This window comes from Physeter macrocephalus, chromosome 15 (genome assembly GCF_002837175.3).
Source record: "Physeter macrocephalus isolate SW-GA chromosome 15, ASM283717v5, whole genome shotgun sequence".
NCBI classification, from domain to species: Eukaryota; Metazoa; Chordata; class Mammalia; order Artiodactyla; family Physeteridae; genus Physeter; species Physeter macrocephalus.
In genome coordinates this window covers 11,993,121-12,020,095 of record NC_041228.1, presented here as the reverse complement: position 1 = coordinate 12,020,095, position 26,975 = coordinate 11,993,121, and the positions used below count along the sequence as shown (strand labels likewise).

General features: G+C 42.6%; 1 protein-coding gene across 12 annotated transcripts in view; it reads right to left on the bottom strand.

The window, feature by feature from the left end:
• The window catches only part of CYRIB (CYFIP related Rac1 interactor B), a 162,125-nt gene that overhangs the window by 73,964 nt on the left and 61,186 nt on the right, over positions 1-26,975 (bottom strand). For 5 of the 12 annotated variants that reach the window (XM_055091211.1, XM_007101962.4, XM_055091209.1 and 2 more), the window contains exon 1: positions 16,575-16,785. The exons of 4 other annotated variants lie outside the window; for them this stretch is intronic. The gene's annotated coding sequence lies outside the window, so the exon portion shown is untranslated. Of the gene's footprint in view, positions 1-16,574; positions 16,787-26,975 lie in introns of those variants that run through there. 3 more of the 12 variants (XR_008619502.1, XR_008619503.1, XM_024129366.3) reach the window with 2 other exon arrangements.

Genomic DNA, 26,975 nt, shown 5'->3' with positions numbered 1-26,975 from the left:
AACAAATTACTGCAATACAGTGTAATACAATGCTACACCAGAGTTCTGTGGATAAAATGCTTTGGGAAAACAAATGAAGGAGTAATTGAATTCTGCCTAGAGGACAGTGTCAGGGAAAGCTAGAGAAGTGATGGCCCTTGAATTTGCCTTGTATGTTTAAAAACACCACCACCACTAACACTTCCAAAAACATTTTTCATATGCTTTAAATTAAGTAAAACATTTTTTAAGTATTTATATGAGCCTATCCATTAACCTGGAAAAAAAGGATATTCTCTCCTCCTAAAAGGGGCATTTTAAATGCTATCCATCTGGTTGCTAACAGGGGCACATAATAAGTTAACGCTAAATTCCTTAAGAAAAAGCTTTGTTAAACTAAGACTGAGGCAACATCTAGAATTCCAGAGAATATGGGACTTCCCTGGCAGTCCAGTGGTTAAGACTTCACAGTGCAGGGGGTGTGGGTTCGATAGGGAAGCTGAGACCCCATGTGCCTCGGGGCCAAAAAACCACAACATGAAACAGAAGCATTATTGTAACAAATTCAACAGAGACTTTAAAAATTATCCACAACAAAAAAAATTTACTTTTTATAAAAAAAAAAACTGGTTTACTTACCTCATGTCAGTGCTAACAAGGGGTGACTCAAGCACAGATCTGCCTGGTCCCAAAGCTGATGTCATTTTATCCACAACAAAATGCCTCAATGGGCACATTCTTCTCGTAAAAATTTGCTTTCATTGATATTTTTCTTATTAGAAAAACAATAGTAACCATTACCCTGAACAAGCAGAACCTGTGGGATGTAACCATAAAGCAACTTTTTGTTCACTGCTGTCCTTTAAAGTTATTCTTTGGTGATAGTTAATGTCCCTGAACTTTTATTTCGGCAAGCCTATGACTTTGGTCATTTTCAAATTATAAAAACTATCTGAGTTTACAAATTGATAGGTCCAGTTTAGTATAACTGTCAAAATTTTTCATTCAAGGTTACAGCTTCTCTCCCCTATGCCAGCTCTGCCTAAGGCAGGCTAGCAGCTTAGGCAGTATTAGAGGACTGTGCTTTACCCCTCTCCGTTCCACCTTAGTAACCCCGGGTGGGCAATTAAGCGTCGCTGCAGGACATGGGCACCCTCTTGGCTCAAAAATGCATAAAGCTGATCTGTCAGGAACTGCTTTCAGGGTCCTGGGAAGCTCTCACCCACCCCAGCCCTTTGAGATCTCTCACTGAAATTCCCTTGATGGAGAACAATGCATCTCCTCTGGGAGTCCAGCTGTTTATTCCTCCCCACTCCGCCCCATACCACCCTGCTCCTATGGGCTTCCTCTCACTAGTGGCCCTCATCAGGTCCACAGGAAACATGTACCCCTTGCCCCAAAGAACACTAACCCACAAAGGGTCTTCGTTTTCCTGAGCTGCCAGAACAGACAACATATCCTTTGCCCAGTCATGGGTGAGACAGACATCAACCCACTGTGTCCCCCAAAACTGAACCAATCACAGAGTAAGCTGTCCAAGTCACTGCCTGTACTTGGGGGCGGGGCACCAGACTGGGAGGGATATTAGAAGAAACTCCTAGCACACCAAAAACTCGGTTCAAAAACTCTTCTAATTTCCAACTTCCTGAATCTTTTTATACCAACAGATGGGTTAGGTGTTAGAAGTCACAAGATCCATTTTCTGGCTCTTTCTTTTGCAAGACCTGAATGGTGTTCTTACAACTCATCTCAGAATTGTGCATCTACTGACTGAGGGTTAAACTCAGAATAAGAGTTCCATTTTAACATCTTATTACATAATATACTTAACATTTTTTCTAAAACTTCCACCGAAAGTGGGAAGAAAAATCCATAATCCCACCAGAGTTAGCCACTGCTAACTGCTTTCCATTCTGTAGAGCCCATTTGTCATCTGATACTTTCCTATTTCAAGTTTTAACTTTTTAAAATCGTGAATGAAAACACCTCATTTATATAATTTTATTGAGCAATCCATTTTTCCACACAATCTAAGCATGCCATTTTCAAACACCAAATTTCCACTGAACCAATGTGCAGGTGGCTTTCTGAAACTTGTCTCTCTCTGTCACTCCCCAAAGTCAAAATCCCCACTGCCAGAAATTAAACTTCAATCTTTTTAAATTAAGCATCATCTGTATGGTCTCCTGTATCTGCTACACCTCTAAATGTGGTTTTAAACCATGTATTCATCATTTAAAATCATACTGCAAGAAAAATGTGAATGTCAGAGGAGTTTCTGATCATGCAATTTGACCTACACTCATGAGTCTGGTCACAGCTCCACAATGGCTACTCAAAGTATCTCAGGATCCAGCTTCATCAAGGTGACGAGGTTGAATTCACAAAGTACAAAAAAGCAAATATGCTATTCCTTTATAACACGGTAAAAATCAAGCTTGCAGCAGGGATCAGTCTCCATCTGACTGCAAATAAAACTATTACTACCCATACGTATATATTTATTGGCTCCACACTCATTGTCACAACTGCCAAAAAGTTATCTAATACTAAAGAGGAGATTTATGGGAACTTTAAACGTTTGGGTTTTTAAAAATTATTCATTTATAATAATTATGAATAATAATTAAATGGATAATTTAATTAAATGGATGAATTTAAATGGATGAATATTCCTTTAATTATTCATAAAATTTCATTTATTTTTGGCTGCGTTGGGTCTTCGTTGCTGCACGCGTGCCTTCTCTAGTTGCGGCGAGCAGGGACTACTCTTCGTTGCGGTGCTCGGGCTTCTCATTGCGGTGGCTTCTCCTGTTGTGAAGCACAGGCTCTAGGCGCACAGGCTTCATTAGTTGTGGCACGCGGGCTCAGTAGTTGTGGCTCACAGGCTCAGTAGTTGTGGCGCACAGGCTTAGTTGCTCCATGGCATGTGGGATCTTCCCGGACCAGGGCTCAAACCCGTGTCCCCTGCACTGGCAGGCAGATTCTTAACCACTACACTACCAGGGAAGTCCCAAAACTTTAAATGTTTAAAACTGGATTTGGGGATTAATTTTGTTAAAGTTTCACACATAATTTGCCATCCATTCACAGAGCACACATGTAAAATTTTGTTTTAAAGCCATCTTTCAGCAGATGAAGTGAGAAATAAATTCCATTTAACGTGCTACCAAGAAAACAGCACTCATAGTTCTCAGTCCAAAGAATCTTCACTCTTCTCACAAGTTTGTGTCAGTAAAAACTCACAGAATTACAAAAGCGCCAGAAGAAAGAAAAACAATCAGTTCTCTCTTAAAGCTGACAACAGATGCATTCACTCAAAAAGTACACAAGAACAAGGAGCGTGGGCAAATACTGACGTGTCTTTATGTATAACTGTGGAGGGTGTGTGTGCACTCATACAACATGCATATATGTGCAGAGACGTCTGGAAACATGTTCACCAAAACAGTGACTACTTAGATGGTGATTTTTGCTTTCTTCTTTTACTTTTCTATATTGTTTCAATTTTTATGAATATGAGTACATATTTTTACAAGAAAAGAAGAATGCTATTTGCATTATTACAATATGGTATGAAAAGCAACAGTAATCAAAGTACATGGTACTGGCAGAACGACAGACATGTAGACCAATGAAACAGAAATTAGAGTCTAGAAATAAACCCATATGTCTATGGTCAACTGATTATCAATAATCAACATCAATCAAAAATACCAAGGTAGGGCTTCCCTGGTGGCGCAGTGATTGAGAGTCTGCCTGCCGATGCGGGGGACACGGGTTTGTGCCCCGGTCCGGGAAGATCCCACGTGCCGCGGAGCAGCTAGGCCCGTGAGCCATGGCCGCTGAGCCTGCGCGTCCGGAGGCTCCGGTGCTCCGCAAAGGGGGAGGCCGCGACAGTGAGAGGCCCGCGTACCGCAATAAAAAAAAAAAAAAAAAAAAAAAAAAAAAAATACCAAGGCAATTCAATAGGGGAAAGGACAGTCTCTTTCAACAAATGGTGCTGAGACACCTGGATACTGATATACAAAAAGATGAACTTAGATTTTACCTCACACTATATACAAAAGTTAATTAAAAATGGATAAAAAAAAATGGATCAAAGACCTAAATGTAAGAGCTGAAACTATAAAACTTTTAGAAGGAAACATAGGAGTAAATCTCAGGACCCTGAGTTGGTCAAAGATTTCTTGGACACAGCACCAAAACCACGATCCTAAACACAAAAGAAAAAAAGATAAATTGGACTCCATCAGAATTCAAAAACCTTGCAACTCAAAAGAGACCATTAAGAAAATAAAAAGACAAGCCATTGACTGGGAGAAAATATTTGCAAATCATGTATCTAATAAGAAACTTGGATCCAGACTATATAAAAGAACTCTTACGACTCAGAAATAGACAACCCAATAAAAAATGGGCAAAAGATTTGAAAAACATCTCACCAAAAAATATATAAAAATGGCTTTAAAAGATATTCAGCATCATTAGTCATTAAGGAAATGTAAATTCAAACCACAGTAATATATCACTTCACACCAACTAAAACTGTTATAATCCAGGGACTTCCCTGGTGGCGCGGTGGTTAAGAATCCGCCTGCCAATGCAGGCGACACGGGTTCAAGCCCTGGTCCGGGAAAATCCCAAATGCTGTGGAGCAACTAGGCCCATTCGCCACAACTCCTGAGCCTGCGCTCTAGAGCCCACGAGCCACAACTACAGAGCCTGTGCGCCACAACTACTGACGACTACGTGCCTAGAGCCCGTGCTCCACAACAAAAGAAGCCACAGCAATGAGAAGCCCACGCACCGCAACGAAGAGTAGCCCCTGCTCACCGCAACTAGAAAAAGCCCACACGCAGCAATGAAGACCCAACGCAGCCAAAAATAAAATAAATTTATAAAAATAACTAACTAAATAAATAAAATAAAATTGTTATAATCCAAAAAGACAATGACAAGTGTTGGGAGGATTTGGAGAAACTGAAATCCTCATATGGTAGTCTGGACAACAGCAGGTTTTTAAAAAATTAAACATAAATTTACCATGACCCAGCAATTCCATTCCTAGGCATCTACCCAAAGACATGAAAACATATGGCTGCACAAATGTTCAAAGCAGAGTAATTCTCAATAGCCAAACAGTAGAAACAGGGACTTTCCTGGTGATCCAGTGGTTAAGAATCCGCCTTCCAATTCAGGGGACACGGGTTTGATCCCTGGTCAGGGAACTAAGATCCCACGTGCAACGTGGCAACTAAGCCTGCACGCTGCAACTACTGAGCCCGGGTGCCACAACTAGAGAGCCTGAGTGCTGCAACTACTAAGCCAGAGCACCACAACTAGAAGGAAGCCCGCATGGCACAACGAACAGCCCGCGCACCGCAACTAAGACCCAACACAGCCAAACAAATAAATAAATATTTTTTTAAAAGACAATCCAGGGCTTCCCTGGTGGCGCAGTGGTTGAGAGTCCGCCTGCTGATGCAGGGGATGCGGGTTCATGCCCCAGTCTGGGGGGATCCCACATGCCGCGAAGCAGCTAGGCCTGTGAGCCATGGCCGCTGGGCCTGCGCATCCGGAGCCTGTGCTCCGCAACGGGAGAGGCCACAGCAGTGAGAGGCCTGCGTACCACAAAAAAAAAAAAAAAAAAAAAAAAAAGACAATCCAAATGTCCATCAACTGGTAAATGGATAAACAAAATGTAGTATATCCATATAATGGAATACTACTCAGCAATAAAAAGGAACGAATTATTGGTATACACTTGACCCTTGAATAACATGGGTTTGAACTGCACAGGTCCACTTACACGTGGACTTTTTTTCAATAAATATGCAATAGAGTAAGTACTACATGATGAGGTTGGCTGAACCTGAGAATGCAGAACTGCAGATACAGAGAGCAGACTGTAAAGTTATACACAGATTTTCAATTGTCTATATATAATATGTTTTTCCCTATACATACATACTTATGATAAAGTTTAATTTATAAGTTAGGCACAGTAAGAGATTAACAATAATAAAACAATTATAACAACACACTTTAATAAAAGTTATGTGAATGTGGTCTCACAATATCTTACTGTACAAATTTAACACTTTTTCCATCTTAACTAAGCACTTATACACTGTGGCCATAACTTCTGCAGTTTGAGGTGTGACAGCGAAACAAGCACAAGTTTATTTTTCCTTCTTCACAATTTCACAAACAGATTTGCTCTTACCTTAGATCTTAGCAACCTCAGAATACGACTGTTTTTCTTTCCTTATTAAGTCAAGAACTTTTAACTTTTCACTTAAAGGAAGCACTTAACAGCTTCCCTTTGGCATATCCGAATTGCTAGCATCACCACTCTTGCAGTTGGGACCATTATTAAGTTAAAGAAGGGTTACTTGAACAGAAGCACTACGAAACCATGACAGTCGATCTGATTACCCAGATGGCTACTCAGTGACTAAGGAGCAGTATATACCGGACAAAGGGATGACTGACATCCTAGGCAGGATGGAACGGAACAGGCACAAGATTTGATCGTGCTACTCAGAACAGCACACAATTTAAAACTCATGAATTGTTTATTTCTGGAGTTTTTCATAGAATATTTTCAGACCCAGGTTGACCAGGCTGAAACCACATATAAGGGGGAACTACTGTAAGCGGTTACCTGGGGCTGCGGGTAGAGATGAAAATGAAGTATAATAGGGAACAGGGAACTTATCAGGTTGATGGTAATGTTTCAAAACTGGATTATGATTCAGTAAATTCAGTAAATTTTCAAATTCAGTAAATTCCCTAAAAATCATAGAATTGTACCAAGTGGGTGAATTTTATGATAGGTATACTTCAGTAAAATTGTTTTTAAAACAATAGCAGGAAAAAAGTTAACACACGGTTATGTTTATTGACGGAATTATTGGTTTCTTCTAGATGCCAAAGTTAAAAATCAGTGATACAACAAAACTGTGTTAAAAGAAAATATACATTAAAATAGCATATCATAATAGCACACGTAACACTTACCTCCATTATCAGGACTATAGGTGATTTTTACTTTCTACTTTTTTGTACAGTACTTCAGAGTCATGGGAGTACATCTGTTTGACCAAATTAGCTAACAGCCCTGCATCTTTACTAAGATTAAAAAAAAAAGTCACCTGCTTCTTTCATATTAATTACACAATCTGGCTATTCAGGATTATAATAGGAATAAAGCTATATAAAGACAAACACACACATATGGATATTACATATTCGTATATTCCTATACCAGAGACTAAAAAAGAAAGCAGAATTATCCAAAGTCTGCTCCAGAACTCTCTGGATAGGAATCCAGCAAGGTTATACCTAAAGAGAAGGGAACTGAAGGTAAATTCAACGTATGCTTTAACCCAAATGAATGTAATGAATAAAGCTGACTTCTCGGTACTTTTGAAAATAACTTGGTAAGTATATTTATGAAATACCAGAACATATTAAATATTTAAATCTATTCACTACTATTCAAGTAATGAATAGTTCCTAGCAGTTTTTTCCAGAAACCTCAACTAACTCATGAAAAGGTAACTTACAGTTCCCGTTTTACAGGAGACGATGGAAAAGAGTGTATGTAAAGATTTTAGGCACAATGAATTAGTTAAGGAGCCCTGATGTGCAATGTGACCTTGCTACAAGGGGAAAAAAGTGCCCCGGATAAATTGTCTTAGAGCACCTGTTTAACCCTACTTTATGACTTGAGGGCAGTTTCCTGTAACACCATAAACTAGTTACACTTTTTTAAAAAACTGTTCTTTCATCTTTCACTTGTGAGGCCCAAATAAAATCCTAGAAGGTGGGTCTGAGAGACCAGAGGCAGTAAAAGGACTTCACAAAAATTTCTGCTTGTATACCTCAACTAGGAAGAATTTCAAAGTGCTTAAACATTTTTAAAAATTATTTAAATGCATAAGCTATCTACCTATCCAAACTAGACAAATTGAGAATGGTTTAAAAAGTTAAATTTGATTTTAATAAAACAAGATAACACAATTTTTAAGTTGCTTATAAAGAAAACACTGAAAATCAACTAAAATGAAGTTCTTAAAAGGCACACATTAAATATGCTAACAGACTACTAAAAAGGGGTCAGTGACACATACCAAAGACAGAACACTGGCCAGTTGTCACCATGACACATACTATAATGGAACTTAGGCACACCCATTTCAGAGGGTTGCCAACCCCAGGCTACATATTTTGACTATTGCTTCAACATACTGTTCTATAAATAAAAAGAAAAGCTTTAGTTTAATTATATTCACATTTTAATATAGGAAGTCCCACTTATCAAAGACTATTTCCAAAATGCTTCAGCCTTTCATTTTTAGGCATCAACCTACTTTTACCCACTAGCAACTTAGCACTAGTGCCACCATAACTAGAAGATTATTTTACATTTCCAAGTCTAAATTCATGTACACTTTAAGCCACACGAATGGAATAAATGAAGCTGACTTCTCTGTACCTTTAAAAACAACTTGGATAAATCTATTTACTTAATATCAGAACACATTAAATGTTTAAGTCAAAAGAAGTTCAAACATAATCTTCAGCAAGTAAAGTCAGCTTTCAAAGTAATACTTCTATAATGCTTGTTTACAGAAAATAACTGGAAAGAAGGACTTAGAAAAAGCAAGTTGATAAAATGGAGCCCTACCCCCTTAAAAACAAAACAAACATGAAAAACTGCAAGTTTAAACCTCCCTCCAAGTAACTATGCTAGCCTCTCCCCTAAATCTATACTGTCTCAAGATCTAGAGAAAAAGAAGCCTCACTTAAAAACACACTGTACTTAATTAACATTGTTTTGTTTCTTAAAATTTGCCAGAATTTTAAGTAGAGCAATGTAGTTTGATATAAAGAAAAGCAAAGTAGTCCCATTCCTTGCAACCCAACCCAAGGTGGTTTTCTCATATTTCACTTTAATGTTCCTGAAATTCCACATATGATGATTTTTTTTTTTTTTTTCAAATCAAAAGGCATCTGAACATGTTAGACATTACTTTTTTTTTTTTTTTGCGGTACCGCGGGCCTCCCTCTGCTGCGGCCTCTCCCGTTGCGGAGCACAGGCTCCGGACGCGCAGGCCCAGCGGCCATGGCCCACGGGCCCAGCCGCTCCGCGGCATGTGGTATCCTCCCAGACCGGGGCGCGAACCCGGTTCCCCTGCATCGGCAGGCGGATGCGCAACCACTGCGCCACCAGGGAAGCCCAGACATTACTTTTTGAGTAAATGTTATTAGTTAGCAACTTACCTTGGAGAAAATTAATCCCCAAATTCCACAAAAGTCATTGCATAGAGGTTTTCCCTCAAAAACAAATCAAGGACATGAACACCAATAATAATATGTATTGTGTTCTTAGTACATGCCAGCTTCTTTTTAAAGTCAGATTTATTGAAGTATAATTTACATATGTTGGGAAACAATTCTCTACAGGTCTGTCTTTTTAATATGTTGCAAGCAGAGGTACCAACTGCCTTTTGCTTCGAACTATATTTTCAAGGACATCCATGCAGCAAACAGCCTTGAAAGATAAAGACAGTGGCTTCCTCTAGAGCAAAGGATGGGCATGCTTACTGTGCAGTATAATGTATCCCTCTAGAGCAAAGGACAGACTTGCTTACTGCTCATTACAAAAGATGTGGGTTCCCTAAACGCAGGGCTTCTCTCCAATAATATGGACCACTACGGGTGCCTGAGGATCAGGAAACCATTACAAACGCTGATACTCTGGCTACTGCTATTACTGAGAGGAATAAACTGTCCTTCATCTCTTACACAGGAGTCTCATGTCTTCTACCAGCATCCATGAAAACGTGGCAGGGAAATTTATTCGCTTCAAAGTAGGATAAGATCTCAGATCGTCATGATTCTGGACAGTTTTGGCAACAAGAATGGGATACTGACATAGCCATGACTTCCTAGGAGAGAGAGAATAAAGGCCCCCTGAGGTCAGAGTTCTGGGAAATGAGAAGACACACTGGAGTCAGAGAGTGATCCTGGTGGTGGGTGGACAGAAGGTGGGAATAAGGACCCCCACTGTCCGGTTAATGAAAGGAGTTGAATTCATGTGTGGAAACTGAGCAGCGAGAAGTGGGGTCAAAATCAGGCACTGCAATGGTGACCTGGCTGTTACTCACTCTCCCCTGGGCTGGCAGCGGAGGGGATGTGTCATGATGATGGGCAACAAGCGTTGTGTCTCCAGGCGAAAGGCTGGGACTGCTGAGCCAAAGAGTCCCCAAAGCTAAAACAGATTGTGTACGTAATGATGACCTTGCTGATAATACAGAGCTTTAGATGGACCAAAAGTATTAGAAGTTCTTTTGGCTGACTTACAAGGGAACGACCAAAAGTGAATACAAAGCCTTGATTCCTGGTACAGAGCTGCTCTCTCCCTCGTGCCCCCTTCTCTATCCCTCTCTACTGCTATCCCCAAACTCTTCTGCTTTAAAGAAAAAAATAATAAGGGATAGGGCTGAGGTCTCCCTGACCCCCAAGAAGGACTGAAGGCCATACATACCCCTGAGAAGCTGTCCAGAAAACTTTAGAGAGGGACTCAAAGTTTTATGGCTCTCCTGGATACAGACACCCTCCTATCTGGTCCCACAGAGGAAGGGACATCAGATTCACCTAATAGGGTTTGGGCAGGATTTACAGTAGGGAAGGGAAATGAAGTGACTTATTGCTGGGGCTCTTTGGGCCAATTCAATGTCCTCTTGTTGTTGCTTCTACATCCATGCTCATGTATAGTAGGAACTTATGTGGTAGACGGTTGTACTTCCCCTTCCTGTATGTCCCAGAGGGGATTCTCCCTATCAGGAAGGGCTGCATGTAGAAAAGTGCTAGTATGCTAGTACCTTTGGGGCTCCACAACCCTCATAACCATTTTTAGTCACAAGTCTCTGTGACTCATGATTTTACTGACTGGAGCCTCTGACAAAAGTGCCACCTGTAGGTGCCCCTGGGGTTTGGACTCTTTTGCCTCCCTGACACAGCTATAAGGCACGCTCCTTTTGTTAAACAGCTATTAGCTTGCTACTGGGCTCTTGTGGAAACTGAATGCCTAACTCATGGAGGCCTCATAAGTTCCAGTCTGATATTCCTACTTTGGGGTGGATCAACTCATACTCAAAGACTAACAATACGGAGAGTCAACTGAAAATGCATATTTGCAAATATAGCTGGACTGCCTTAGCCCCACATCTCAAATTTACATGAAAAAGTGGTAGTGAGCCCTCTGGGGGAAATTCATCCTCTACTCTACCACTGGACACAAAGTTATGGGTTCAATGGAGCCGACATCCAGTAAATCATCAAATCTTGCAGACTTGACATCATCCCTCCATTGTCAACAGGAGTACTGATCACTATCAGTTCTTTCCTGGACTTTAGCAACGGCCTTTTAACTTGCTCACCTGTATTCAATCTTAGTTTACCTTCAATCCATTCTCTAACAGCTGTCAGAAAAATCGTCTGAAAAGACGAATGAGTATTTCACTCTCATCCCTTTTAACGTCCTATGATGGTTCCCCCGGGCCTTCAGTCCAAACTGACTTGAACTTGTTAACATGACTCAGACAGCCAGCCTTACAGCTTACTTACTGTCTACCTCTTTCCCACACCTCCTTTATAACCTGTATTACTGCCATACAGAACCAATAACCATCTCGAAGACGTACAGGACTTCTCTCACCTCCAGGCTCTGGCCTCTCCCCCTTGCGGTGCGCATGCATTCTCCCTTCTGCCCAACTGACTAAGGGTCCACTCTTCAGATCTCAATTTAGATGGCATTACAACATGGGCTTTTATCCTGACTCATAAAATAAGATTAGGTACCTGCGAAATTCGGACTGTCTGTTTTTCTCTATCTTTTCTTCTGCTGTAAAAAAGGGACCACTAACATTTTATTCACTGTTATGTAACCCTGCTTATGTCATGCTCAATAACTATTTGGGTAATTAATGGCAATCATATACCAGGTATTGTGCCAGGTGTCAAAGAAAACAAACGATCAAAACCAAAAAAGAATTTTAATGACCATTCGACTTAGAAATGCATCACATCCTTCCCTATTATGTTGCATTGAAATTAATACAAAAATTTCACAAGAGTGTTGTGAGGCACGTAGCAGAGATAGTATTATTCCTATCTTATGCTCTGACAATACTATCAGACAAGAGCAAATCAGGGCTTAAATGCAATGTTTTTGTCCATACATACTAAAATTTTACAAGTAGAATCTATCAATAAGACAAGTTGAGAATTCCCTGGTGGTCCAGTGGTTAGGACTCCGCACTTTCCCTGCCAAGGGCCCAGATGCGATCCTGGGTTGGCAACTCGGATCCCGCAAGCATTGCGGCACAGCCAAAAACAAAAAAAAGAGCACAAGTCAACAAACGACAGAAGTCCACTTCAAGAACTAGTCAATCTCCATTTTCACTTAAATTAATGCCTTCAATTCTCCACTACCCTCACTTAGAACAGAGAAATGGCATAAATAATCCCCCAAATAATAATATCTGGGAATATGTCATTTTTTTTCACAGCGTTTTCTCAAATTGTTTGACCTTAGTAGTCAGTATAATTTGGATTATCTGAGAACATGCCAATTTATGACTGGGAGGAGGATTTTAGGCACAGTATATGTAGACACAGTGAAAAGTGTTTCAGTTTAAATTTAATATAGACCAGACATAATGCACCAACTAGAATACATCAAGCAGAGATTACTTGCATGGCAGAAAATAACTGTACAGGATTGAAAGCTTCACAGTGCTGCACAGAATAGTACCACAGAACATCACCTTTTCAAATTAAATAGCTACAAAAATACATCTTTGCATTAGGTCTTCTTTTTAAACAAAATCACCCAGTGTCTTTGTAAACAGCCATTTTCACCCATGGTACCACAATTAGGAAGTGGCACATATCACAAGAAATGCGTATAGTTAAAGAATCAAAATTCTTAGAATGATTTCCTTGTTTAAATAGTTTTACAAATGTCTCTCATTTGCATTCCAATATACTTGCATGAGTGTGAAAGGGGCGAAGCTACAGCCAGTAAGCAGGAAATTAAAATCCTGTATATGCTCAGAGAGTAAAGAACAGTGAACACTATCCATCCTGTGTGGCAGGTGAAAAAGTCTGGAGATTTGCTGTTTTAAGTATGCCTTCTAAATATATAACATAAAATACAGGACCTCAAATTAGTACTTTGAAACAGAATTTTAGGGAAGACTACAAGTCACAGAGGCCTGGGTTTAAATGCCAGCCTTCCTCATCCTACTTGGGCATGTGCTTGGACAAGTCACCTAAGCAGTTTGAGCCTTACTTTCCTAATGTTACTCAACAATTAACTAGGAATTAACCTACACCTTGCACAGCTATCATAAAACTAACAATGTGTACAGAGAACTTGGCACAGAGGTGTTCACTATTACAGCGTAACAATTAAGAGCCAAGACCCAGATCTACCACTTAGTAGTTGTGTCACTTTTGTTACTTAACCTCAGTTTCCTAGTCTGTAAAATGGAAATACTAACACCTATTAGCATTAGGGTGTTGTAAAGATTAAATGTCTTACAACAGTGCCTGGCAAGTAGCACACACTAGGAAAGTGTTAGTTACTAATAATGTCATTATCATCACCACCACTGAAATGTTAAGTAACCATTGCCACATTATTGGATTATTCCTTACATTTCTACTATATGAAAAAATGCTCCTTGAAAAATTAACCTAATTTAGTGAACTGATAATATAACATGAGCTCACACATTCAAGAATTTTTATGCTGACTTTCAGAAACTTTAAATGCACAGAAATTATCTGAATTGACCACTGCTCATGAATGCTGACAAGATACACATATCAAATACCCATTCTAAGTGAACAAATCCATTCAGTGTACTAAAGCATAACACAAACCAATGTCTATTGTACTTTCTCCCCAAAGATTTCAAAGCAGTTTAAAATAATCAAATATAACAATCCTCAAAATGTACAAGTTACTTGAGAAAACTGCAGCTGAGAGCAATCAACATCTTTCTCCAAAACTTTTGCCACATAATTACAAAACAATGTTAGAGTCAAACTCTTTGCAACCCTGCCATTCATTCAATTAGTCAAAACATTTACTGCATACCACGGTGCACTAGGCAGGCACTGTGCTAAACTCTGGTGTAGTAACAGAAAAGGAGAGACCAAAAGTAAGAGTGGGCAAAAGCCACTAACAATATTATTAAATATTTTGAAATTTTATAATTTTGTTTTCCTTGAACAGTGCAAGAGCAAATTATAGGCTCTAACGGTTGAGTGCATCAATACTTAATGAGTTAAGTAACCTCATATAAGTGACAGTACAATATTTTCCCCATGGAGACTAGGATTAAATGAAATAAGCATCCCTCTCTACTGCTCAATCAATTACTTACTAAGTAAAGGTAAATGGCCACTTCAAATGAGTCAAGTAATCTCAAGAGTGACACTAACTAACATAATTTTTTACCCATTTGGGGGGGAAAGTTCAGAGAAATAAATCTTAAATTTGATGTTAAATGTCACCTGTAAACCTATCAGAAATAAGCTACATTCACTTAGTTTTACTCAGCATCTGAAATTGCATTTTTGCTGAGGCGACTAGGACCGATTTACTAATCATGCCTCCCTCTGATGAACCATTTTCTTAGGAGAGAAAAATCTAGCCTCGATGCAATTATCAAATAATCTAGAGTTCATACTATATATCCTACATTTTACAAAACAAGAGTTGCCTCTCAAGTAGGTACATAACTGTTAAAGTTTTAAGGAATTTTAAAAATATATTATCTAGCAATATTGCTCTGCCAAAAAAATGCAATCTTGACTCTGAATTAAGTAATCTTAGTGCTTAAAGTGGTCATCCAAAACCTGAAAGGGGACAAGCAATCAACCACCTTTTTAGTACCTAGCTCCCCAGAAGAAAGGGCTGTTAGGAAAATGCTATTAATATTGATAGCAATTGTATCACACTGATACGCAGGTCAGTGTACTTCAGGACTAAGTACCTTCCTTGGAGTTCTTTATTATGGACTATGAATGTCACATGAAAAAAAAAAAGTGCTGTCATTTCATTTTATGAATGCTGAATCAGGCAGTTTTAGTTAACTGCAACACTTCACAAGCAGGCTATCAAATAAGCCCCAATTATCAAGTTGTTTCAGACACAAAGCTTCCGTTTCTATCAAGTATAATTAAAGAACTAAAAGTATCAGTGTATTTTTCTTGAGATATATTAGTCTAAAATGATTTGCAATAAGTCCCTGAACACCCAAGTGACTGAAATTCCTTCAGCTATACAAAACACTCCTCTGTCCAAATGGCAAGAACACACAATTGACAAATTGATATTCATTCTCTACATTAAACATTAAGGAGTAAGAAAATGGCAAGCTCAATAAATTCACAGAAGGGGGGAAACAAGTGTAAACAAATGCCCCAAAGCTGTCTTATCCAGAATGGCGTTTTGTGGTGCTGCACGAATTCAGGCATTTCATCAGCATTCGGCACACCGGGAGCCACTCAGTAACTAATGTTGACAGATGAGCCGAGAAAAAGTCTCACCAACAAACAGTATTAACAGGTAATGTTGCAAATCAGTCACGGAACCGCGCGGGAAGGAACGTGGAGGAATCGAAAGAGTAACAATCTTCCGCCAAATTTTACATTCAGAGAAAATTAATCCATCATAGATACATACTCCTCCGGGGGGGGGGCGGGGGAAGAGCGAAAGGAGATATTTGGTACGACCCCGAATAGCCATGCGGACAACACACACACACACACACACACACACACACACAGCAACTGCCACTTCCACTACAGTTTGACAGTCATGGATTTGGGTAATTAGAGTACAAATGTGTGTTCTGGAAACACACTAAGACCACACCCTAGGACTGAGAAACTGGACTTTAAATGCTGCAAAGTGAGAGGTCAACGCAGTACCTAAGGTGGACGTCCTGGCCGCACAGGTGGAAGGAATGGGGGCACCAACTTCCACGCGGGTGACCGGGAGGGCCGGGTGTCCGGGCGAGGCATGGCGGAGTCCGAGGGACAAGGGGGTGTGGACTAGGGACCAGCACCGGGAGAGAGGGAAGGAGAGAAGGCGGCCGCTAGGAGTAAAGGGCGCTGGGAGCTGCGGGTAGAGGGCGAACGTCGACGCGGGGTGGGGGAAGAAGCCGGGGAGCCAAAGGTCACGCGCGGCGGCAGGGTTCGGGGGTGGGAGGGGGCGGCGAGCACGCGCGCGGAGGTGCGAGTGGAAGGAAGCGGCGGAAGAAAGGAAGATCCGAATGAATGAGTGCCGCGGAGGCCCGGGTCGCGGAGGAAGGGGCCGGGGTCGCCCGCGGAGATGCAGCCGCAGCGCCGGGGCGGGCCCCCGCGCCAGGGGATGAAGAAGCCCCGCACCGGCGCCGGTCCCACCGCACCCGCCTCTCCGCCAAAATGGGGTCGCGCGCGGAGCAGGAAAGCGGGGACTGTGAGGGAAGAGGGGGAAATGGTAAAAATAAATCACTCACCCTCCGCGCGAACCTCTAGGCTCTCTCAGCCCCGCTCCTCCGCCCTCCTCGAGCCGCGACGGCGGCTCCTCAGCGGCGCTAGGGGGAGCCCCGGGCCCGGAGCGGGGCAGCGGCGGCGGCCGGACCGGGAGCCCCTCCGCACCTGCCCCTGTGTCGGAGCCGTGACGAGCCAAGCGGCGGCGGCAGCGGCGGTTCGGAGCTGGGAGGGCAAGTGACCCGGATGTACAGGGTAACGGCGAGGAGGGGGAGGGGGGAATGCCAGGAAGTGAGTGCGCCGCGGACCTGTCCGGCCGTGCGCATGCGCCGCGCGCCCGCCCCGTAAGGTAAATCCTCAGCCTTCCTTCCCCGCCCCTCCTTCCCCGCCCCTCCCCAAGGGGGCGGGACGAGGCAGAAGACAGGTGGTCTGGAGGGCTCAGCTAGGAGACGAAGGGGGCGCGGCCACCTTCTCCGCTCCCCCCGCCCTCCTTAAAGGGGCAGCACTTTCGCGCGGAGATGGCATCTGGGTGGGTCGGGGTCTTGCAGCCGTCTCGTTTTACAGATGGAAAACTGAGGTTCAGAGGTGACGGTGACCTGCCTCAGGTCAGCGAACTCAGAAATGGCAGAAACTGGAACTCGAGACTCGCGGATCGGGGCTCTGTGCTGAACCCATCAAAGTCGTCACATACCATCACCCCCCCACGCGAGGAATGGCTGGGCTGGTGGGCACGCCTTTCCCTCTCTGCCAGGTACTGAGCCTCACACTCCCAGACACGGCAGATGCGCTTGGCAGGCTCCCCAGAGCCGAGAGGTACTGGGGGTGCGAAGGTATCGCCTGCGAAGGTATCCTGGAGACGCCCTTGGGAGGTGTTAAATAATCAGTCTGAGAACAGAAATCAGGCGCCACGTGAGACTTGTACGGTGCTACTCATAGCACTTTCAGACAAACGGGACTTTGTTCTGGGGTCTGCTCTGGGCAAAGATATCTGATGGACAGAGAAGTTGGATGTGACAGAGGGCGCAGCTTCTTCATTTTTCCCTAATTCCCTTTTTACTCTGAGCATAAATGCTCCCTCTTTACCTACAAAACCAGAACATCCCATCTAGCTAGCTCATCCTAATCCTGTTATGAAACTCTCAGATTTTTTCATTAATACTAACGTGTAAACGATCACAACGTTACCTCTCCCAGGGATATTTTCAATGTGACTGCGAAGCAGATCGTTACTATGGAGGTAAATGGTTCTAAACATTTTGGGGTCAAGAGCCCTACTGAAAATCCCATAAAAGTATGTGCTTTTCTCTCCAGGAAAATGCATATATGCACACAAATTTGCACACAATTTCAGGAGATTTTTGGATCCAGGAAGCCTATCTGTGAAACCCTGATTAAGAACCCTTGTTCTAGTCAAATGGGTAAGATCCCAGTAACTATCTGGGCCTCAGCACATGTAGCCAAGAAAGCACTCCTTGCCCCAAGTATAGAAGGGCAGCCCTTAACCTTATTTAGCCTTCTGTCTTCCTCTTCCTCTTGAGTTACACGGGGACCAAGTGATATTGGCCATATTAAAAAGAAATGTGTTAAGAGAGTCATGGAGAGAGTAGGTGACTTTTTCAAGGCACACTCTAAGGGCAAGAGTCCTAGGCCTCATACTTTTACCCTAATTATCATACTTATGGATGCTTTGGGGGTCCTACACTGTATCCATTATAATCTTCGTCAATTTCAGTTAAACACAGGGAGCTAATGTTTTGCAAACACTAACGCTGAGAGAACAGCCTTCACAATCCAAGAACTCTGGTCCATTTGTTTGACACACCGACACCCACTCTTAAATAACCCTGGTCCATATCGACCCACAGTCCTCTATTTGAACTCTATCTAGTTCTTACACCTGCTCAGTCCCTTAGATGTGAGCTCTGAGTAATCACACACCTGTAACCCAATCTCCCACTGAGGGCAGAAATCTCTTCCGTAATATCCTCAACACCTGAACATCCAGTTTAGCTCAGGTATCTCCATTTATGGGGAGCTCATTATCACAATGGTCAGCCTCCTCTATTTGTGAGGAGCCTCTTCTTTTACACTGATCAGAAATCTGATGCCCAACAACTGTCATCCATTGGTTCTAATTTTATTTCTGGAAAGCAACATAGACATGATGCTGCCCTGGGGGAGCTTACCGTCCAGCAAAGAAAACAGTCCATTTGATGAGTGATAACCATAAAATAGGATGCGTCCCGTGAGGAGGATGCAACGCCCCTTTCAGAGGGACCTTTGTCCTTATCAGCCTTAGACCTGTTCCTGATCTGTGTAAGAACTCATGAGGAAGCTCTACCACTACCCCATGGGGGATGTCCTGAAAGAAGGAACAGAAAACAAGACCCTAAGTGCTGAATTTATTCTTCCACGATCCTTTCCTCATCATTCTGCATGAATGTAATCACATTTCAGCTGAGGTCAAAGTTTTAGGTTGAAAAAACAAGCGGAAGGATGCAAAAAAAAAAAATGTTTACATAAAAGCACTAAGCTCCAATGATAATTTAATCATGGTGGCTTGCTAGCATTTTTTTGAGTCCTTAGTATGTGTCAAGCACTGTCCTATCAGCCCTTGACTCGCATTTCCTCTTTTACTTTTTACAAAATCAGTCATTGAGTCATTCAGTCAACACATGTTTTTACCCCTCTACTATGTCCCAGGCACCATGCTGAGAGTTTAGAGTGAAGGACAGTAAGCCATGTGGTCCCTGCCCTGGAGGGGCTCAAAATTTCATAAAAGGAAGGGCTATAAGCTCACAATTACAACATGGCATGATTCGTTGTAATTTAGGAGGGTGGAGGAACTAACCCTCCCTGGAATGGCTGTGAAGGCTTCAGAGAAGATGAGCTTGGTCTTGAAGAGATGAGGCAAGGGCCACGAAGAAAAGGCACATGGGCACAGAGGCAGAGGAAGGGGAGTTCACACATGCTGGGGGAAGACTGGGGTGGTAAGACTGTAAAGGACCTCCTCATACGCCAAGCTAAGGAGTATGAACTTACCTCCTGAAGGCAACCACCGGTAAATAGAAGCTTCTAAGCAAAGGAGAGACATAATCAGATGTGTTTTACATCAAGACACTCTGACCACAGTGTCCAATATGGACTACAGTGGGAGAGAGAATGGAGACCAGCAGACCAGTGAAGCTGTTGTGAAGTGCAGGCCAGAGATAATAAGAGCCCGTTCTAGGAAACTAGCAATGGAGAGGAAGAACGGGCACCAGAATTAAGATATTTACTGATGTAGAATCTACAAGAGTTTGTGACTAGCTGAATCTAGGGGAAGAAAAAGCAGGAGCTGTGGAGCATGACCCTGAGGTTCCTAGCTTAGTAGACTAACTGAATGGTGGCACCATCCAATCCCAAAACCTTTACACAGTTTTCATTCCTGTTCTCTTTCAGCCTTTATCCCTGTAAACGCACATTGCTTCAGTTGGTATCTTCAGATGTCTGCAACTATTTCCCAATATTTTTTCCTATTTCTCCAGTCACATTTATCATTTTAATGGCTGCAGAATATTTCATCATGTTGAAATAGCTCCGTTTCCTTCAGTTGCTAAAGGTCCACACCCTGCACGCCTGGTTCACCCTAGACTCATTTGGCTCTGGGCATTTTGCAAAGGATGAGTTGAGTGTAGAAAGAGAGCCTTTAGGTGAAGGGTATTGGAAAAGCATAGCCTCAAGGGCCAGCAAAGCTGCAACTCTGTGGGAGAGGCTGGGCAAATGTTCTGCAAGCAGAAATTGCAAAGCTGTTGAAAAGAACCTATCAACCGTGGGAATCCTGATGTCTAATTCCCTATGGAAGCTGGTTCTCAAGTCCTAATCCATCTAATCCATTCGTTCCTTAGTTCATTTATTCCCTCTTGGAGCAATGCATTCTTGTGAAGCAGAGGGCAATAAAGCAGAGCTGAAAGCAGCTTTATTTAGCTGTGGATTTAGCCCCACCGGGGTTTTGAAGTCTATTCAAAACCCTTCACAAGTGAACCTCTCAGAACCTCAGTTTCCCCACAAGTCTGTTGTAAGGATTAGTTTAGGTAAAATTCGTACAGTATTTGGGACAGAACGAGGCATACATTAAGTTCAATAATTATTTTCAGTCTTGGATCCTTCCCTGTGCCTCCTTGACTCCCAACATTTTCCGTAGTTTCTGAGCACACCCACCAGGCGACAGTGCACATGCTGGAGTTCAGAGCCTGAATCTGCCAGAGTGAAGCAGGGCACACACTTCATCTCTCTAACCTTCCATCTCCCATCTGTGAAATGGGAATAAAAACCTGTCCACAGGAATGTTGTGATGCTCTCATAAATACTATATAGGAAAATATGTTCAAAACCCCAAAGCACTATGTCATTATTGACTATGACTGCTATTATAGACATCACTGTTTTCTTGGTTTCTCCCCATTTAAAAAAATGATGACTTCAGCATAAGTTCCGTGGATTGTAATCACTGGGTCAAAGGATCTGAACATTGTTATGGTTCCTGACTGGTACGGCCCAATCGCTCTTAGGACTCTGTGAATAGCTGCTGCCATCGTTAACTCATACACACCATTCAGTATGTTTAAGCGCCTAGATTATAGCTTTTGCTGCCTCTGTGTCTAGTCTTTGTCCTTAATCTAACATTCAGGAACTTCTCTCAATTGCTTGTCTCCTCCTCTTCAAGGAACGAATGAATACTGAATCCCTGAACAAAGAGGCGCCTTCCCAAATATTTCCAACACAGCCGAGGCTGAGGACTCAGACTCCAGGGTCATGCCTTACACATAAGCACCCACCCAGTGGGTGCATTTAATGAATGCAGAAGAGGACGAGGAAGGAGGCCTGCGAATCCCTGAGCAGCACTCGAAGCCTGTCCAGCATGAAAGACGGCATCAGAGCTGCCCCTCGAAAAGAACCAAAGAACAAAGCCAACAGCTCAAACCCAACACATTCCTGTTATTTAGCAAAGCAGTCACCAGTCTCTCCGGGGCCATAACGTTGTCCACGTGACCGTACGCCCCCAGGTACAGGGTGTATCTTTGAGGCTCCTCACATTTCTAAGTGTAACACATTTCTCACAAGTGGGCAGCTCCAGTTCAAGTTTCACCAGCCCTCTGAGTGACCTGCAGGAAAGCAGCAGACTCTCACTGCCTTGCGTCTGCTGGTCCTTGCCTGCGTCTCCAGTACGCTTTCCAGCACCTTCACGTGGCTGTCTCTCAGCCTCCAAGTTCAAGGGTCGCTTCCTCAAAGTGGTCCCATCATCTTTCCTAAAGTCGACCATCCAGCATCCCCTCATACGTCACTGGCTTCTTTTTCCTTCATAGCACTTACCACAACCTGTAATTATTGTTTTTATTTTTGAGCTTAAAAAACATTTTAAGTAAGAAAAGACTCTCGACACAATGTCAGCTCAGTGGAGTCAGAGGCCAGGGCTACCTTGCCCACTCCTACACCTGACACTGTGCCCACCCAGCTCCTAAGAGACCCTCAATAAATACATGGAATGATTTCTTTGGGTAAAAAGAGAGGTTCCTGGCCCCCTCTACCTTTCTTTCACTCTGATTATATGAATAATACATGTTGATTGCAGAAAAAAATTGGAAAATGCAGATGAGCAAAAGGAAGAAAATATAAACACCCATGATCCAACCTCCCATACCACGTGGATACGCTTCCAAATGTTTTCTTCTGTGTCTATACCCGTAGAAAGATAATGCATATATTTTTATTAAAATGGTTCATATTCTGAATTATCATCTGCTGTGTTCATCTCAAGATTTATCTTAGTCACCTTTCCTTAACAAAGGTACTTCAGCACCTTGTTGTTAAAGGCTCTATAATACGTACGTACTGGACCATGTAGCTACACCACGAAGTATTTAACAAGTCTCCTGGTGTTAAGCTAAAGGAGAGGTTTCTTCAATGTCAATAAAGGTAACATGTTGTAATACAGCACTTCCTTCTTGACAAGCTTCCCATTTTTTCCCTCTGTGTTTGTATTGCTTTAGAGCTGTATTTCTACAGAACTGTACTCCCCGCCGCCCATTCACCACCTGGAGTTATTAGAGTCCCCGTCAACTAGAGAAGCAAAATTGTCTGCAGCCGGAAAAGCTGAAGTATGACGAAGCCACGATGATGCCTAGGAGTTCAATTCGGGAATCTGCTGCTGATACAGGCGACAGAAATAAAGAACGTGTTTTCTTGCCAAGACTTTAACGTAAAAAGAGGAAAAGAAAGACTTTCTGTAGGTCTTCACTTCTCCTTCCCAAGCCCTGTTTAGAGGCCAAGTTTCTTCCAAGAGGGATGGGCTGGTCCACAGAGTTTACTGCTGTTGTAAGCAGTCCACAGGCCAAAGCCCACTGCCCCGTTTAAAGCAGAGGTGGCTGCAGAAAAGTCTAAGAGGGCACGCAAAGATGTGCTGCCCTTTTCCACAAACAGCTCTCTCAGCCCCTTGGGTGGTTCGGGAGCCACTTGGCATTTTCAGCTCTGACAGTCACACCCTCCACGAGAAACCCGTCAGTGTGCCCGGGCGCCCGCTGCCTGGACCACCTGCCCACCCCCCCTGCAGGTGGGCCACCTTCTCAAGATGCACAGGCACAGGAGGGGGTCACTGAAGGTGGGGCTGAGATGATATAAAATCAGAGATGGTGCCGGAGGGAGGGAAGGGAGAGGAAGGGCTGGGTGGGCCATCCATTCCCGGGCCTCACCACCCTGTGACCCAGAAACCCAAATGGAGGTTAATCTGCTATTCCACCACCTTATATGGCACCCCATCGGAGGCAGAGGGAAACTATCTGTAAAGAAATAGAATCCCTAATTGTGTCATTGGTCACTAATTTATTGATGCCATTTAAAAAAGATTTTGTGGGACTTCCCTGGTGGTCCAGTGGGTAAGACTCCGCACTCCCAATGCAGGGGGCCCAGGTTTGATCCCTGGTCGGGGAACTAGATCCCGCATGCATGCCTCAACTAAGAGTCTGCATGACACAACTAAGACTCCGCATGCCGCAACTTAAAAAAAAAAAAAAGATCCTGCATGTCGCAACGAAGATCCTGCGTGCTGCAATTAAGACCAGGGCAGCCAAAATAAATAAATAAAAATAAATCTTAAAAAAATAAATAAATAAAAATAACAAAGATTTTGTCTGAACTTACAGTTACCAAAAGGGAAGGGGGGGGTAGAAGGATAAATTAGGAGCTTGGGATTAACAGATAAACACTACTATAGATAAAATGTATAAACAACAAGGACCTACTTATAGCACAAGGAAGTATATTCACTATCTTGTAATAACCTACAATGGAAAAGAATCTAAAAAACAATACACACGTATAACTGAATCACTGTGCTGTACACGTGAAACTAACACAACATTGTAAATCAACTATACTTCAATTTAAAACAAAAGATCTTGTATGTGTTTTCCAGAAATACCATGGTTAGAGAAAAGAAAGGAATTTGGTTTGAAATATAATGATGACAGAACGAACTATTACTACCAACACCTCTGATCAATGGTTTCATTTTGGCTGGTTCTCAACAAAATGATTTCCACTCATTTTATAATTCAATCCTTATAATGACATCCTGAGAAAGATTCTATTGCTCCCAGTTTCCAGGTAACAAAATTCAGGTAAGGTACAAAAAATTTTTACGTATTTTGCTAGAAGTCACAAAGCTACTAAGAGATGGAGCCAGGATTAGACCCCAGGTCCTAGAGCTGTTTATATTCATGAGTCACTCAACCTTCCTTGCTTCCCACCCCTCCTTTCTTTCTACAAACATTAATTAAACCACTTAATGTCAAAGCTCCATCTAAAACACTAGACTAGTCATCTATAAAATAGGCACACACGGAGCAACTAAGCCCGTGCGCCACAACTACTGAAGCCCGCGCACCTAGAGCCCGTGCTCTGCAACAAAAGAAGCCACCGCAATGAGAAGCCCACGCACTGCATCGAAAGTAGCCCCTGCTCGCCGCAACTAGAGAAAGCCCGCGCGCAGCAACGAAGACCCAACGCAGCCAAAAAATAAATAAATAAATAAAAATTAAAACTAAAATAAAATAGGCACAATAACCACCTAACTCACTGCTATTGTCAGGGTTAACAAACAATAGATGGAACATGAAATTGCTAATATTCAACCACTTTTTACTCTAAAAACAGCAATTACATACAGCTAAATCTAATAGGTCCGTGGTCTTGGTAAACTCTTAAATGATTTTAAAAAATGTATATTACAGACTATCTTGGGTTTTGAAATTTGCGGTTTTAGTATTCAGACTCGGAAGGCTGTATATCTCAGTGGCTGAGAGCTCAGACCCTAGACTCAGAGTCTGAATCCCTTAATTCTCTCATGTGTAAAAAAAAAAAAAATAGGAAAGTAGGGACTTCCCTGGTGGCGCAGTGTGTAAGAATCCTCCTGCCAATGCAGGGGACACGGGTTCCATCCCTGGCCGGGGAAGATCCCACAGGCCGCGGAGCAGCTAAGCCCGTGTGCCACAACTACTGAGGCTGCGCTCTAGAGACCGCGAGCCACAACTGCTGAAGCCCACGCGCCTAGAGCCCGTGCTCCGCAACAAGAGAAGCCACTGCAGTGAGAAGCCCACGCACTGCAACAAAGAGTAGCCACAGCTCGCCACAACTAGAAAAAGCCCGCGCGCAGCAACGGAGACCCAACGCAGCCAAAAATAAATAAATAAATTAATTATTTAAAATAGGAAAGTAATGGTATTCACTTTCAGAATTAAGTTATTTCATGTAAAGCACTTAGCACACTGCCTGGCAAAGGTAAGTGCTCAATAAATAGTAGTCTCTTCTATTATTTGTCATTGTTATTATTAATTAGCTTGCTGCTTTCATTAAGACAGTATTTGCATAAAGCTGCCCATATTAGCATTATGTATAATAAAACCCAGAAACAAATGAAATTTCCCACGATAGGGAAACAGCACAGTTGGGTTTGAAAGAACTGTCTTTAGAATTAATGAAAACCAATTTGATTAAAATTTGAAAGCTCCTGCTTTGCCACTTAGGGGCCATATAATTTTGAGCAAATCATTTCTTTTCTCTGGATCTGTTTCCTCACTTCGAAAATGAAGGGTCTGCTCTCAATGACTCATAAGCCCTCTCCAGATTTAAAGTTTATATTCCTAAGATTCTAAATAAATTATAATCCATCAACATCAAGGATAATAAGCAACCCCTAGGCACATAGAAAGATGATAGCAACATGAGAAAATATTTTATGAATTAATAATCCCAACCTTCTTTAACCCTGTTTTTTTTTTTTCTGTAACAGTGATCACCTCCTAACAGAATTTGTATTATGTTTATTGTGAATATGAAATAAGCGGAAGCACCAGGAGAACAGGGATGTAGGTCTGGTTGGTTCACCAATCTGTCTATCCCCAGCCACTAGAGTGATGCCTGGCACATAGTAGGAGCTCAATTAACATTTGTTGATTGAAAATTTGTGAATATTAAGTTAAAAGAGCAAAGTACAAAAGTATATACATAAAATAGAATGTCATTCATATAAAATATCTACCCTTATGGGGAAATGGCAAATGGGATCAGAGAAGTTAAAACTCAATGACAGGGGCTTCCCTGGTGGCGCAGTGGTTGAGAGTCCGCCCGCCGATGCAGGGGACACGGGTTCGTGTCCCGGTCCGCGGGGGGTCCCACATGCCGCGGAGCGGCTGGGCCCGTGAGCCGTGGCCACTGAGCCTGCGCGTCCGGAGCCTGTGCTCCGCAACGGGAGGGGCCGCGACAGTGAGAGGCCCGCGTACCGCAAAAAAAAAAAAAAAAAAACTCAATGACAACACAATGAGAGCAGGGATGAAAGAATTTTACTTTCCTTCAATGTTTTGAACAATTTTATTTGTTCAGAAAGATAGCATTCGAACAGAGAAGCATGTAGAGAGGAGAAAAGTGAAAGAGAAATGTAAGTAGCCAAGGAAATGGGAGTGGACCTGAAGGAAGGCACGAGGAAGGGCCGGAGGGGACACAGGGGATAGAAGGCTCTTGGGGGTTAGTTACTCTGTGAATGGAAACAGAATCACAGGGGCTGAAGGAAAAGTAGGTAATTTGATGCAGAAAAGAAAAGCCAATTTATTTTGAACTTTTAATTACAAGCTAATATATATTAAACTATTCCCAGGTTGACAGAAGTTTCCCATTAACTGCCTCAATCAACGGAAGCTTTGGTGAATTTGAGCACTAAGGGGCCCTTGGGGTGTTACCTGTTACTGTTCTCATCAGTCCCGAGCCTTCTTTTTTTTTTTTGCGGTACGCGGGCCTCTCACTGTTGCGGCCTCTCCCGTTGCGGAGCACAGGCTCCGGACGCGCAGGCTCAGCGGCCATGGCTCACGGGCCCAGCCGCTCCGCGGCATGTGAGATCT